This window comes from Labrus mixtus, chromosome 2 (assembly GCF_963584025.1).
Source record: "Labrus mixtus chromosome 2, fLabMix1.1, whole genome shotgun sequence".
In the NCBI taxonomy this organism is placed as follows: Eukaryota; Metazoa; Chordata; class Actinopteri; order Labriformes; family Labridae; genus Labrus; species Labrus mixtus.
Genome location: NC_083613.1, coordinates 744375 through 760522, shown reverse-complemented (window position 1 = coordinate 760522; position 16148 = coordinate 744375).

Sequence of the window (16148 nt, the reverse complement as noted above, 5' to 3'; positions counted from 1 at the left end):
GTCGTCAAAATTTTCAACTTTTTTGAATCCGAAATACTTCATGAAAATTTTCAACTTTTTTAAAGCTGAAATACTTCATGAAAATGTTCGACTTTTTTAAAGTCGAAATCCTGTTGTGAAAATGTTCAACTCTTTTGAAGCCGAAATCTTTTCATGAAAATTTTCAACTTTTTTGAAGCCGAAATCTTTTCATGAAAATTTTCAACTTTTTTGAAGCTGAAATACTTCATGAAAATGTTCGACTTTTTTAAAGCCGAAATCCTGTCGTGAAAATTTTCAACTTTTTTGAAGCCGAAATCTTTTCATGAAAATTTTCAACTTTTTTGAAGCCGAAATCTTTTCATGAAAATTTTCAACTTTTTTGAATCTGAAATACTTCATGAAAATTTTCAACTTTTTTAACGCCGAAATCCTGTCGTGAAAATTTTCAACTTTTTTGAATCCGAAATACTTCATGAAAATTTTCAACTTTTTTTGAGCCGAAATCCTGTCGTTAAAATTTTCAACTTTTTTGAAGCCGAAATCTTTTCATGAAAATTTTCAACTTTTTTGAAGCCGAAATCTTTTCATGAAAATTTTCAACTTTTTTGAAGCCGAAATCTTTTCATGAAAATTTGCAACTTTTTTGAATCTGAAATACTTCATGAAAATTTTCAACTTTTTTAACGCCGAAATGCTGTCGTCAAAATTTTCAACTTTTTTGAATCCGAAATACTTCATGAAAATTTTCAACTTTTTTGAAGCCGAAATACTTCATGAAAATGTTCGACTTTTTTAAAGTCGAAATCCTGTCGTGAAAATTTTCAACTCTTTTGAAGCCGAAATCTTTTCATGAAAATTTTCAACGTTTTTGAAGCCGAAATCTTTTCATGAAAATTTTCAACTTTTTTGAAGCTGAAATACTTCATGAAAATGTTCGACTTTTTTAAAGCCGAAATCCTGTCGTGAAAATTTTCAACTTTTTTGAAGCCGAAATCTTTTCATGAAAATTTTCAACTTTTTTGAAGCTGAAATCTTTTCATGAAAATTTTAAACTTTTTTGAATCTGAAATACTTCATGAAAATTTTCAACTTTTTTTAAGCCGAAATCTTTTCATGAAAATTTTCAACTTTTTTGAAGCCGAAATCTTTTCATGAAAATTTTCAACTTTTTTGAAGCCGAAATCTTTTCATGAAAATTTTCAACTTTTTTGAATCTGAAATACTTCATGAAAATTTTCAACTTTTTTAACGCCGAAATCCTGTCGTGAAAATTTTCAACTTTTTTGAATGCGAAATACTTCATGAAAATGTTCGACTTTTTTAAAGTCGAAATCCTGTCGTGAAAATTTTCAACTTTTTTGAAGCTGAAATACTTCATGAAAATGTTCGACTTTTTTAACGCCGAAATCCTGTCGTGAAAATGTTCAACTTTTTTGAAGCCGAAATCTTTTCATGAAAATTTTCAACTTTTTTGAAGCTGAAATCTTTTCATGAAAATTTTAAACTTTTTTGAATCTGAAATACTTCATGAAAATTTTCAACTTTTTTTAAGCCGAAATCTTTTCATGAAAATTTTCAACTTTTTTGAAGCCGAAATCTTTTCATGAAAATTTTCAACTTTTTTGAAGCCGAAATCTTTTCATGAAAATTTTCAACTTTTTTGAATCTGAAATACTTCATGAAAATTTTCAAATTTTTTAACGCCGAAATCCTGTCGTGAAAATTTTCAACTTTTTTGAATGCGAAATACTTCATGAAAATGTTCGACTTTTTTAAAGTCGAAATCCTGTCGTGAAAATTTTCAACTTTTTTGAAGCTGAAATACTTCATGAAAATGTTCGACTTTTTTAACGCCGAAATCCTGTCGTGAAAATTTTCAACTTTTTTGAATCCGAAATACTTCATGAAAATTTTCAACTTTTTTAAAGCCGAAATACTTCATGAAAATTTTCAACTTTTTTAAAGCCGAAATACTTCATGAAAATTTTCAACTTTTTTGAAGCCGAAATCTTTTCATGAAAATTTTCAACTTTTTTGAAACTGAAATACTTCATGAAAATGTTCGACTTTTTTAAAGCCGAAATCCTGTTGTGAAAATTTTCAACTTTTTTGAAGCCGAAATCTTTTCATGAAAATTTTCAACTTTTTTGAAGCTGAAATACTTCATGAAAATTTTCAACTTTTTTGAAGCTGAAATACTTTATGAAAATGTTCGACTTTTTTAAAGCCGAAATCCTGTCTTGAAAATTTTCAACTTTTTTGAAGCCTAAATACTTCATGAAAATGTACAACTTTTTTGAAGCCTAAATACTTCATGAAAATGTTCGACTTTTTTAAAGCCGAAATCCTGTCGTGAAAATTTTCAACTTTTTTGAAGCCGAAATCTTTTCATGAAAATTTTCAACTTTTTTGAAGCCGAAATCTTTTCATGAAAATTTTCAACTTTTTTGAAGCTGAAATACTTCATGAAAATGTTAGACTTTTTTAAAGCCGAAATCCTGTCGTGAAAATTTTCATCTTTTTTGAAGCCCAAATACTTTCTGAAAATGTTCGACTTTTTTAAAGCCGAATTCCTGTCGTGAAAATTTTCAACTTTTTTGTATCCAAAATCTTGTCTTGAAAATTTTCAACTTTTTTGAAGCCGAAATCTTTTCATGAAAATTTTCGTCTTTTTTGAAGCCGAAATCTTTTCATGAAAATTTTCAACTTTTTAGAAGCTGAAATACTTCATGAAAATGTGAGACTTTTTTAAAGCCGAAATCCTGTCGTGAAAATTTTCAACTTTTTTGAAGCCGAAATCTTTTCATGAAAATTTTCAACTTTTTTGAAGCCAAAATCTTTTCATGAAAATTTTCAACTTTTTTGAAGCCGAAATCTTTTCATGAAAATTTTCAACTTTTTTGAAGCCGAAATCTTTTCATGAAAATTTTCAACTTTTTTGAATCTGAAATACTTCATGAAAATTTTCAACTTTTTTAACGCCGAAATCCTGTCGTCAAAATTTTCAACTTTTTTGAATCCGAAATACTTCATGAAAATTTTCAACTTTTTTAAAGCCGAAATACTTCATGAAAATGTTCGACTTTTTTAAAGTCGAAATCCTGTCGTGAAAATTTTCAACTTTTTTGAAGCTGAAATACTTCATGAAAATGTTCGACTTTTTTAACGCCGAAATCCTGTCGTGAAAATTTTCAACTTTTTTGAATCCGAAATACTTCATGAAAATTTTCGACTTTTTTAAAGCCGAAATACTTCATGAAAATTTTCAACTTTTTTAAAGCCGAAATACTTCATGAAAATTTTCAACTTTTTTGAAGCCGAAATCTTTTCATGAAAATTTTCAACTTTTTTGAAGCTGAAATACTTCATGAAAATGTTCGACTTTTTTAAAGCCGAAATCCTGTTGTGAAAATTTTCAACTTTTTTGAAGCCGAAATCTTTTCATGAAAATTTTCAACTTTTTTGAAGCCGAAATCTTTTCATGAAAATTTTCAACTTTTTTGAAGCTGAAATACTTTATGAAAATGTTCGACTTTTTTAAAGCCGAAATCCTGTCGTGAAAATTTTCAACTTTTTTGAAGCCTAAATACTTCATGAAAATGTACAACTTTTTTGAAGCCTAAATACTTCATGAAAATGTTCGACTTTTTTAAAGCCGAAATCCTGTCGTGAAAATTTTCAACTTTTTTGAAGCCGAAATCTTTTCATGAAAATTTTCAACTTTTTTGAAGCCGAAATCTTTTCATGAAAATTTTCAACTTTTTTGAAGCTGAAATACTTCATGAAAATGTTAGACTTTTTTAAAGCCGAAATCCTGTCGTGAAAATTTTCAACTTTTTTAACGCCGAAATCCTGTCGTCAAAATTTTCAACTTTTTTGAATCCGAAATACTTCATGAAAATTTTCAACTTTTTTAAAGCCGAAATACTTCATGAAAATGTTCGACTTTTTTAAAGTCGAAATCCTGTCGTGAAAATTTTCAACTTTTTTGAAGCTGAAATACTTCATGAAAATGTTCGACTTTTTTAACGCCGAAATCCTGTCGTGAAAATTTTCAACTTTTTTGAATCCGAAATACTTCATGAAAATTTTCGACTTTTTTAAAGCCGAAATACTTCATGAAAATTTTCAACTTTTTTAAAGCCGAAATACTTCATGAAAATTTTCAACTTTTTTGAAGCCGAAATCTTTTCATGAAAATTTTCAACTTTTTTGAAGCTGAAATACTTCATGAAAATGTTCGACTTTTTTAAAGCCGAAATCCTGTTGTGAAAATTTTCAACTTTTTTGAAGCCAAAATCTTTTCATGAAAATTTTCAACTTTTTTGAAGCCGAAATCTTTTCATGAAAATTTTCAACTTTTTTGAAGCTGAAATACTTTATGAAAATGTTCGACTTTTTTAAAGCCGAAATCCTGTCGTGAAAATTTTCAACTTTTTTGAAGCCTAAATACTTCATGAAAATGTACAACTTTTTTGAAGCCTAAATACTTCATGAAAATGTTCGACTTTTTTAAAGCCGAAATCCTGTCGTGAAAATTTTCAACTTTTTTGAAGCCGAAATCTTTTCATGAAAAATTTCAACTTTTTTGAAGCCGAAATCTTTTCATGAAAATTTTCAACTTTTTTGAAGCTGAAATACTTCATGAAAATGTTAGACTTTTTTAAAGCCGAAATCCTGTCGTGAAAATTTTCATCTTTTTTGAAGCCCAAATACTTTCTGAAAATGTTCGACTTTTTTAAAGCCGAATTCCTGTCGTGAAAATTTTCAACTTTTTTGTAGCCAAAATCTTGTCTTGAAAATTTTCAACTTTTTTGAAGCCGAAATCTTTTCATGAAAATTTTCAACTTTTTTGAAGCCGAAATCTTTTCATGAAAATTTTCAACTTTTTTGAAGCCGAAATCTTTTCATGAAAATTTTCAACTTTTTTGAATCTGAAATACTTCATGAAAATTTTCAACTTTTTTAACGCCGAAATCCTGTCGTCAAAATTTTCAACTTTTTTGAATCCGAAATACTTCATGAAAATTTTCAACTTTTTTAAAGCCGAAATACTTCATGAAAATGTTCGACTTTTTTAAAGTCGAAATCCTGTCGTGAAAATTTTCAACTCTTTTGAAGCCGAAATCTTTTCATGAAAATTTTCAACTTTTTTGAAGCCGAAATCTTTTCATGAAAATTTTCAACTTTTTTGAAGCTGAAATACTTCATGAAAATGTTCGACTTTTTTAAAGCCGAAATCCTGTCGTGAAAATTTTCAACTTTTTTGAAGCCGAAATCTTTTCATGAAAATTTTCAACTTTTTTGAAGCCGAAATCTTTTCATGAAAATTTTAAACTTTTTTGAATCTGAAATACTTCATGAAAATTTTCCATTTTTTTAACGCCGAAATCCTGTCGTGAAAATTTTCAACTTTTTTGAATCAGAAATACTTCATGAAAATTTTCAACTTTTTTTAAGCCGAAATCTTTTCATGAAAATTTTCAACTTTTTTGAAGCCGAAATCTTTTCATGAAAATTTTCAACTTTTTTGAATCTGAAATACTTCATGAAAATTTTCAACTTTTTTAACGCCGAAATCCTGTCGTGAAAATTTTCAACTTTTTTGAATCCGAAATACTTCATGAAAATGTTCGACTTTTTTAAAGTCGAAATCCTGTCGTGAAAATTTTCAACTTTTTTGAAGCTGAAATACTTCATGAAAATGTTCGACTTTTTTAACGCCGAAATCCTGTCGTGAAAATTTTCAACTTTTTTGAATCCGAAATACTTCATGAAAATTTTCAACTTTTTTAAAGCCGAAATACTTCATGAAAATTTTCAACTTTTTTAAAGCCGAAATACTTCATGAAAATTTTCAACTTTTTTGAAGCCGAAATCTTTTCATGAAAATTTTCAACTTTTTTGAAGCTGAAATACTTCATGAAAATGTGAGACTTTTTTAAAGCCGAAATCCTGTCGTGAAAATTTTCAACTTTTTTGAAGCCGAAATCTTTTCATGAAAATTTTCAACTTTTTTGAAGACGAAATCTTTTCATGAAAATTTTCAACTTTTTTGAAGCCGAAATCTTTTCATGAAAATTTTCAACTTTTTTGAAGCCGAAATCTTTTCATGAAAATTTTCAACTTTTTTGAATCTGAAATACTTCATGAAAATTTTCAACTTTTTTAACGCCGAAATCCTGTCGTGAAAATTTTCAACTTTTTTGAATCCGAAATACTTCATGAAAATTTTCAACTTTTTTAAAGCCGAAATACTTCATGAAAATGTTCGACTTTTTTAAAGTCGAAATCCTGTCGTGAAAATTTTCAACTTTTTTGAAGCTGAAATACTTCATGAAAATGTTCGACTTTTTTAAAGCCGAAATACTTCATGAAAATTTTCAACTTTTTTAAAGCCGAAATACTTCATGAAAATTTTCAACTTTTTTGAAACCGAAATCTTTTCATGAAAATTTTCAACTTTTTTGAAGCTGAAATACTTCATGAAAATGTTCGACTTTTTTAAAGCCGAAATCCTGTTGTGAAAATTTTCAACTTTTTTAAAGCCGAAATACTTCATGAAAATGTTCGACTTTTTTAAAGTCGAAATCCTGTCGTGAAAATTTTCAACTTTTTTGAAGCTGAAATACTTCATGAAAATGTTCGACTTTTTTAAAGCCGAAATACTTCATGAAAATTTTCAACTTTTTTAAAGCCGAAATACTTCATGAAAATTTTCAACTTTTTTGAAACCGAAATCTTTTCATGAAAATTTTCAACTTTTTTGAAGCTGAAATACTTCATGAAAATGTTCGACTTTTTTAAAGCCGAAATCCTGTTGTGAAAATTTTCAACTTTTTTGAAGCCGAAATCTTTTCATGAAAATTTTCAACTTTTTTGAAGCCGAAATCTTTTCATGAAAATTTTCAACTTTTTTGAAGCTGAAATACTTCATGAAAATGTTAGACTTTTTTAAAGCCGAAATCCTGTCGTGAAAATTTTCATCTTTTTTGAAGCCCAAATACTTTCTGAAAATGTTCGACTTTTTTAAAGCCGAATTCCTGTCGTGAAAATTTTCAACTTTTTTGTAGCCAAAATCTTGTCTTGAAAATTTTCAACTTTTTTGAAGCCGAAATCTTTTCATGAAAATTTTCGTCTTTTTTGAAGCCGAAATCTTTTCATGAAAATTTTCAACTTTTTAGAAGCTGAAATACTTCATGAAAATGTGAGACTTTTTTAAAGCCGAAATCCTGTCGTGAAAATTTTCAACTTTTTTGAAGCCGAAATCTTTTCATGAAAATTTTCAACTTTTTTGAAGCCGAAATCTTTTCATGAAAATTTTCAACTTTTTTGAAGCCGAAATCTTTTCATGAAAATTTTCAACTTTTTTGAATCTGAAATACTTCATGAAAATTTTCAACTTTTTTAACGCCGAAATCCTGTCGTCAAAATTTTCAACTTTTTTGAATCCGAAATACTTCATGAAAATTTTCGACTTTTTTAAAGCCGAAATACTTCATGAAAATGTTCGACTTTTTTAAAGTCGAAATCCTGTCGTGAAAATTTTCAACTTTTTTGAAGCTGAAATACTTCATGAAAATGTTCGACTTTTTTAACGCCGAAATCCTGTCGTGAAAATTTTCAACTTTTTTGAATCCGAAATACTTCATGAAAATTTTCGACTTTTTTAAAGCCGAAATACTTCATGAAAATTTTCAACTTTTTTAAAGCCGAAATACTTCATGAAAATTTTCAACTTTTTTGAAGCCGAAATCTTTTCATGAAAATTTTCAACTTTTTTGAAGCTGAAATACTTCATGAAAATGTTCGACTTTTTTAAAGCCGAAATCCTGTTGTGAAAATTTTCAACTTTTTTGAAGCCGAAATCTTTTCATGAAAATTTTCAACTTTTTTGAAGCCGAAATCTTTTCATGAAAATTTTCAACTTTTTTGAAGCTGAAATACTTTATGAAAATGTTCGACTTTTTTAAAGCCGAAATCCTGTCGTGAAAATTTTCAACTTTTTTGAAGCCTAAATACTTCATGAAAATGTACAACTTTTTTGAAGCCTAAATACTTCATGAAAATGTTCGACTTTTTTAAAGCCGAAATCCTGTCGTGAAAATTTTCAACTTTTTTGAAGCCGAAATCTTTTCATGAAAATTTTCAACTTTTTTGAAGCCGAAATCTTTTCATGAAAATTTTCAACTTTTTTGAAGCTGAAATACTTCATGAAAATGTTAGACTTTTTTAAAGCCGAAATCCTGTCGTGAAAATTTTCATCTTTTTTGAAGCCCAAATACTTTCTGAAAATGTTCGACTTTTTTAAAGCCGAATTCCTGTCGTGAAAATTTTCAACTTTTTTGTAGCCAAAATCTTGTCTTGAAAATTTTCAACTTTTTTGAAGCCGAAATCTTTTCATGAAAATTTTCGTCTTTTTTGAAGCCGAAATCTTTTCATGAAAATTTTCAACTTTTTAGAAGCTGAAATACTTCATGAAAATGTGAGACTTTTTTAAAGCCGAAATTCTGTCGTGAAAATTTTCAACTTTTTTGAAGCCGAAATCTTTTCATGAAAATTTTCAACTTTTTTGAAGCCGAAATCTTTTCATGAAAATTTTCAACTTTTTTGAAGCCGAAATCTTTTCATGAAAATTTTCAACTTTTTTGAATCTGAAATACTTCATGAAAATTTTCAACTTTTTTAACGCCGAAATCCTGTCGTCAAAATTTTCAACTTTTTTGAATCCGAAATACTTCATGAAAATTTTCAACTTTTTTAAAGCCGAAATACTTCATGAAAATGTTCGACTTTTTTAAAGTCGAAATCCTGTCGTGAAAATTTTCAACTCTTTTGAAGACGAAATCTTTTCATGAAAATTTTCAACTTTTTTGAAGCCGAAATCTTTTCATGAAAATTTTCAACTTTTTTGAAGCTGAAATACTTCATGAAAATGTTCGACTTTTTTAAAGCCGAAATCCTGTCGTGAAAATTTTCAACTTTTTTGAAGCCGAAATCTTTTCATGAAAATTTTCAACTTTTTTGAAGCCGAAATCTTTTCATGAAAATTTTAAACTTTTTTGAATCTGAAATACTTCATGAAAATTTTCCATTTTTTTAACGCCGAAATCCTGTCGTGAAAATTTTCAACTTTTTTGAATCCGAAATACTTCATGAAAATTTTCAACTTTTTTTAAGCCGAAATCTTTTCATGAAAATTTTCAACTTTTTTGAAGCCGAAATCTTTTCATGAAAATTTTCAACTTTTTTGAATCTGAAATACTTCATGAAAATTTTCAACTTTTTTAACGCCGAAATCCTGTCGTGAAAATTTTCAACTTTTTTGAATCCGAAATACTTCATGAAAATGTTCGACTTTTTTAAAGTCGAAATCCTGTCGTGAAAATTTTCAACTTTTTTGAAGCTGAAATACTTCATGAAAATGTTCGACTTTTTTAACGCCGAAATCCTGTCGTGAAAATTTTCAACTTTTTTGAATCCGAAATACTTCATGAAAATTTTCAACTTTTTTAAAGCCGAAATACTTCATGAAAATTTTCAACTTTTTTAAAGCCGAAATACTTCATGAAAATTTTCAACTTTTTTGAAGCCGAAATCTTTTCATGAAAATTTTCAACTTTTTTAAAGCCGAAATCCTGTTGTGAAAATTTTCAACTTTTTTGAAGCCGAAATACTTCATGAAAATTTTCAACTTTTTTGAATCCGAAATACTTCATGAAAATTTTCTACTTTTTTAAAGCCGAAATACTTCATGAAAATTTTCAACTTTTTTGAAGCCGAAATCTTTTCATGAAAATTTTCGTCTTTTTTGAAGCCGAAATCTTTTCATGAAAATTTTCAACTTTTTAGAAGCTGAAATACTTCATGAAAATGTGAGACTTTTTTAAAGCCGAAATCCTGTCGTGAAAATTTTCAACTTTTTTGAAGCCGAAATCTTTTCATGAAAATTTTCAACTTTTTTGAAGCCGAAATCTTTTCATGAAAATTTTCAACTTTTTTGAAGCTGAAATACTTCATGAAAATGTTAGACTTTTTTAAAGCCGAAATCCTGTCGTGAAAATTTTCATCTTTTTTGAAGCCCAAATACTTTCTGAAAATGTTCGACTTTTTTAAAGCCGAATTCCTGTCGTGAAAATTTTCAACTTTTTTGTAGCCAAAATCTTGTCTTGAAAATTTTCAACTTTTTTGAAGCCGAAATCTTTTCATGAAAATTTTCGTCTTTTTTGAAGCCGAAATCTTTTCATGAAAATTTTCAACTTTTTAGAAGCTGAAATACTTCATGAAAATGTGAGACTTTTTTAAAGCCGAAATCCTGTCGTGAAAATTTTCAACTTTTTTGAAGCCGAAATCTTTTCATGAAAATTTTCAACTTTTTTGAAGCCGAAATCTTTTCATGAAAATTTTCAACTTTTTTGAAGCCGAAATCTTTTCATGAAAATTTTCAACTTTTTTGAAGACGAAATCTTTTCATGAAAATTTTCAACTTTTTTGAATCTGAAATACTTCATGAAAATTTTCAACTTTTTTAAAGCCGAAATACTTCATGAAAATGTTCGACTTTTTTAAAGTCGAAATCCTGTCGTGAAAATTTTCAACTCTTTTGAAGCCGAAATCTTTTCATGAAAATTTTCAACTTTTTTGAAGCCGAAATCTTTTCATGAAAATTTTCAACTTTTTTGAAGCTGAAATACTTCATGAAAATGTTCGACTTTTTTAAAGCCGAAATCCTGTCGTGAAAATTTTCAACTTTTTTGAAGCCGAAATCTTTTCATGAAAATTTTCAACTTTTTTGAAGCCGAAATCTTTTCATGAAAATTTTCAACTTTTTTGAATCTGAAATACTTCATGAAAATTTTCAACTTTTTTAACGCCGAAATCCTGTCGTGAAAATTTTCAACTTTTTTGAATCCGAAATACTTCATGAAAATTTTCAACTTTTTTGAATCCGAAATACTTCATGAAAATTTTCAACTTTTTTAAAGCCGAAATACTTCATGAAAATTTTCAACTTTTTTGAAGCCGAAATCTTTTCATGAAAATTTTCGTCTTTTTTGAAGCCGAAATCTTTTCATGAAAATTTTCAACTTTTTAGAAGCCGAAATCTTTTCATGAAAATTTTCAACTTTTTTGAAGCCGAAATCTTTTCATGAAAATTTTCAACTTTTTTGAAGCTGAAATACTTCATGAAAATGTTAGACTTTTTTAAAGCCGAAATCCTGTCGTGAAAATTTTCATCTTTTTTGAAGCCCAAATACTTTCTGAAAATGTTCGACTTTTTTAAAGCCGAATTCCTGTCGTGAAAATTTTCAACTTTTTTGTAGCCAAAATCTTGTCTTGAAAATTTTCAACTTTTTTGAAGCCGAAATCTTTTCATGAAAATTTTCGTCTTTTTTGAAGCCGAAATCTTTTCATGAAAATTTTCAACTTTTTAGAAGCTGAAATACTTCATGAAAATGTGAGACTTTTTTAAAGCCGAAATCCTGTCGTGAAAATTTTCAACTTTTTTGAAGCCGAAATCTTTTCATGAAAATTTTCAACTTTTTTGAAGCCGAAATCTTTTCATGAAAATTTTCAACTTTTTTGAATCTGAAATACTTCATGAAAATGTGAGACTTTTTTAAAGCCGAAATCCTGTCGTGAAAATTTTCAACTTTTTTGAAGCCGAAATCTTTTCATGAAAATTTTCAACTTTTTTGAAGCCGAAATCTTTTCATGAAAATTTTCAACTTTTTTGAAGCCGAAATCTTTTCATGAAAATTTTCAACTTTTTTGAAGACGAAATCTTTTCATGAAAATTTTCAACTTTTTTGAATCTGAAATACTTCATGAAAATTTTCAACTTTTTTAAAGCCGAAATACTTCATGAAAATGTTCGACTTTTTTAAAGTCGAAATCCTGTCGTGAAAATTTTCAACTCTTTTGAAGCCGAAATCTTTTCATGAAAATTTTCAACTTTTTTGAAGCCGAAATCTTTTCATGAAAATTTTCAACTTTTTTGAAGCTGAAATACTTCATGAAAATGTTCGACTTTTTTAAAGCCGAAATCCTGTCGTGAAAATTTTCAACTTTTTTGAAGCCGAAATCTTTTCATGAAAATTTTCAACTTTTTTGAAGCCGAAATCTTTTCATGAAAATTTTCAACTTTTTTGAATCTGAAATACTTCATGAAAATTTTCAACTTTTTTAACGCCGAAATCCTGTCGTGAAAATTTTCAACTTTTTTGAATCCGAAATACTTCATGAAAATTTTCAACTTTTTTGAATCCGAAATACTTCATGAAAATTTTCAACTTTTTTAAAGCCGAAATACTTCATGAAAATTTTCAACTTTTTTGAAGCCGAAATCTTTTCATGAAAATTTTCGTCTTTTTTGAAGCCGAAATCTTTTCATGAAAATTTTCAACTTTTTAGAAGCCGAAATCTTTTCATGAAAATTTTCAACTTTTTTGAAGCCGAAATCTTTTCATGAAAATTTTCAACTTTTTTGAAGCTGAAATACTTCATGAAAATGTTAGACTTTTTTAAAGCCGAAATCCTGTCGTGAAAATTTTCATCTTTTTTGAAGCCCAAATACTTTCTGAAAATGTTCGACTTTTTTAAAGCCGAATTCCTGTCGTGAAAATTTTCAACTTTTTTGTAGCCAAAATCTTGTCTTGAAAATTTTCAACTTTTTTGAAGCCGAAATCTTTTCATGAAAATTTTCGTCTTTTTTGAAGCCGAAATCTTTTCATGAAAATTTTCAACTTTTTAGAAGCTGAAATACTTCATGAAAATGTGAGACTTTTTTAAAGCCGAAATCCTGTCGTGAAAATTTTCAACTTTTTTGAAGCCGAAATCTTTTCATGAAAATTTTCAACTTTTTTGAAGCCGAAATCTTTTCATGAAAATTTTCAACTTTTTTGAAGCCGAAATCTTTTCATGAAAATTTTCAACTTTTTTGAATCTGAAATACTTCATGAAAATTTTCAACTTTTTTAACGCCGAAATCCTGTCGTCAAAATTTTCAACTTTTTTGAATCCGAAATACTTCATGAAAATTTTCAACTTTTTTAAAGCCGAAATACTTCATGAAAATGTTCGACTTTTTTAAAGTCGAAATCCTGTCGTGAAAATTTTCAACTCTTTTGAAGCCGAAATCTTTTCATGAAAATTTTCAACTTTTTTGAAGCCGAAATCTTTTCATGAAAATTTTCAACTTTTTTGAAGCTGAAATACTTCATGAAAATGTGAGACTTTTTTAAAGCCGAAATCCTGTCGTGAAAATTTTCAACTTTTTTGAAGCCGAAATCTTTTCATGAAAATTTTCAACTTTTTTGAAGCCGAAATCTTTTCATGAAAATTTTCAACTTTTTTGAATCTGAAATACTTCATGAAAATTTTCAACTTTTTTAACGCCGAAATCCTGTCGTGAAAATTTTCAACTTTTTTGAATCCGAAATACTTCATGAAAATTTTCAACTTTTTTTAAGCCGAAATCTTTTCATGAAAATTTTCAACTTTTTTGAAGCCGAAATCTTTTCATGAAAATTTTCAACTTTTTTGAATCTGAAATACTTCATGAAAATTTTCAACTTTTTTAACGCCGAAATCCTGTCGTGAAAATTTTCAACTTTTTTGAATCCGAAATACTTCATGAAAATGTTCGACTTTTTTAAAGTCGAAATCCTGTCGTGAAAATTTTCAACTTTTTTGAAGCTGAAATACTTCATGAAAATGTTCGACTTTTTTAACGCCGAAATCCTGTCGTGAAAATTTTCAACTTTTTTGAATCCGAAATACTTCATGAAAATTTTCAACTTTTTTAAAGCCGAAATACTTCATGAAAATTTTCAACTTTTTTAAAGCCGAAATACTTCATGAAAATTTTCAACTTTTTTGAAGCCGAAATCTTTTCATGAAAATTTTCAACTTTTTTGAAGCTGAAATACTTCATGAAAATGTTCGACTTTTTTAAAGCCGAATTCCTGTCGTGAAAATTTTCAACTTTTTTGTAGCCAAAATCTTGTCTTGAAAATTTTCAACTTTTTTGAAGCCGAAATCTTTTCATGAAAATTTTCGTCTTTTTTGAAGCCGAAATCTTTTCATGAAAATTTTCAACTTTTTAGAAGCTGAAATACTTCATGAAAATGTGAGACTTTTTTAAAGCCGAAATCCTGTCGTGAAAATTTTCAACTTTTTTGAAGCCGAAATCTTTTCATGAAAATTTTCAAGTTTTTTGAAGCCGAAATCTTTTCATGAAAATTTTCAACTTTTTTGAAGCCGAAATCTTTTCATGAAAATTTTCAACTTTTTTGAAGCCGAAATCTTTTCATGAAAATTTTCAACTTTTTTGAATCTGAAATACTTCATGAAAATTTTCAACTTTTTTAACGCCGAAATCCTGTCGTCAAAATTTTCAACTTTTTTGAATCCGAAATACTTCATGAAAATTTTCAACTTTTTTAAAGCCGAAATACTTCATGAAAATGTTCGACTTTTTTAAAGTCGAAATCCTGTCGTGAAAATTTTCAACTCTTTTGAAGCCGAAATCTTTTCATGAAAATTTTCAACTTTTTTGAAGCCGAAATCTTTTCATGAAAATTTTCAACTTTTTTGAAGCTGAAATACTTCATGAAAATGTGAGACTTTTTTAAAGCCGAAATCCTGTCGTGAAAATTTTCAACTTTTTTGAAGCCGAAATCTTTTCATGAAAATTTTCAACTTTTTTGAAGCCGAAATCTTTTCATGAAAATTTTCAACTTTTTTGAATCTGAAATACTTCATGAAAATTTTCAACTTTTTTAACGCCGAAATCCTGTCGTGAAAATTTTCAACTTTTTTGAAACCGAAATACTTCATGAAAATTTTCAACTTTTTTTAAGCCGAAATCTTTTCATGAAAATTTTCAACTTTTTTGAAGCCGAAATCTTTTCATGAAAATTTTCAACTTTTTTGAAGCCGAAATCTTTTCATGAAAATTTTCAACTTTTTTGAAGCCGAAATCTTTTCATGAAAATTTTCAACTTTTTTGAAGCCGAAATCTTTTCATGAAAATTTTCAACTTTTTTGAAGCCGAAATCTTTTCATGAAAATTTTCAACTTTTTTGAAGCTGAAATACTTCATGAAAATGTGAGACTTTTTTAAAGCCGAAATCCTGTCGTGAAAATTTTCAACTTTTTTGAAGCCGAAATCTTTTCATGAAAATTTTCAACTTTTTTGAAGCCGAAATCTTTTCATGAAAATTTTCTACTTTTTTGAAGCCGAAATCTTTTCATGAAAATTTTCAACTTTTTTGAAGCCGAAATCTTTTCATGAAAATTTTCAACTTTTTTGAATCTGAAATACTTCATGAAAATTTTCAACTTTTTTAAAGCCGAAATACTTCATGAAAATGTTCGACTTTTTTAAAGTCGAAATCCTGTCGTGAAAATTTTCAACTCTTTTGAAGCCGAAATCTTTTCATGAAAATTTTCAACTTTTTTGAAGCCGAAATCTTTTCATGAAAATTTTCAACTTTTTTGAAGCTGAAATACTTCATGAAAATGTTCGACTTTTTTAAAGCCGAAATCCTGTCGTGAAAATTTTCAACTTTTTTGAAGCCGAAATCTTTTCATGAAAATTTTCAACTTTTTTGAAGCCGAAATCTTTTCATGAAAATGTTCAACTTTTTTGAATCTGAAATACTTCATGAAAATTTTCAACTTTTTTAACGCCGAAATCCTGTCGTGAAAATTTTCAACTTTTTTGAATCCGAAATACTTCATGAAAATTTTCAACTTTTTTGAATCCGAAATACTTCATGAAAATTTTCAACTTTTTTAAAGCCGAAATACTTCATGAAAATTTTCAACTTTTTTGAAGCCGAAATCTTTTCATGAAAATTTTCGTCTTTTTTGAAGCCGAAATCTTTTCATGAAAATTTTCAACTTTTTAGAAGCCGAAATCTTTTCATGAAAATTTTCAACTTTTTTGAAGCCGAAATCTTTTCATGAAAATTTTCAACTTTTTTGAAGCTGAAATACTTCATGAAAATGTTAGACTTTTTTAAAGCCGAAATCCTGTCGTGAAAATTTTCATCTTTTTTGAAGCCCAAATACTTTCTGAAAATGTTCGACTTTTTTAAAGCCGAATTCCTGTCGTGAAAATTTTCAACTTTTTTGTAGCCAAAATCTTGTCTTGAAAA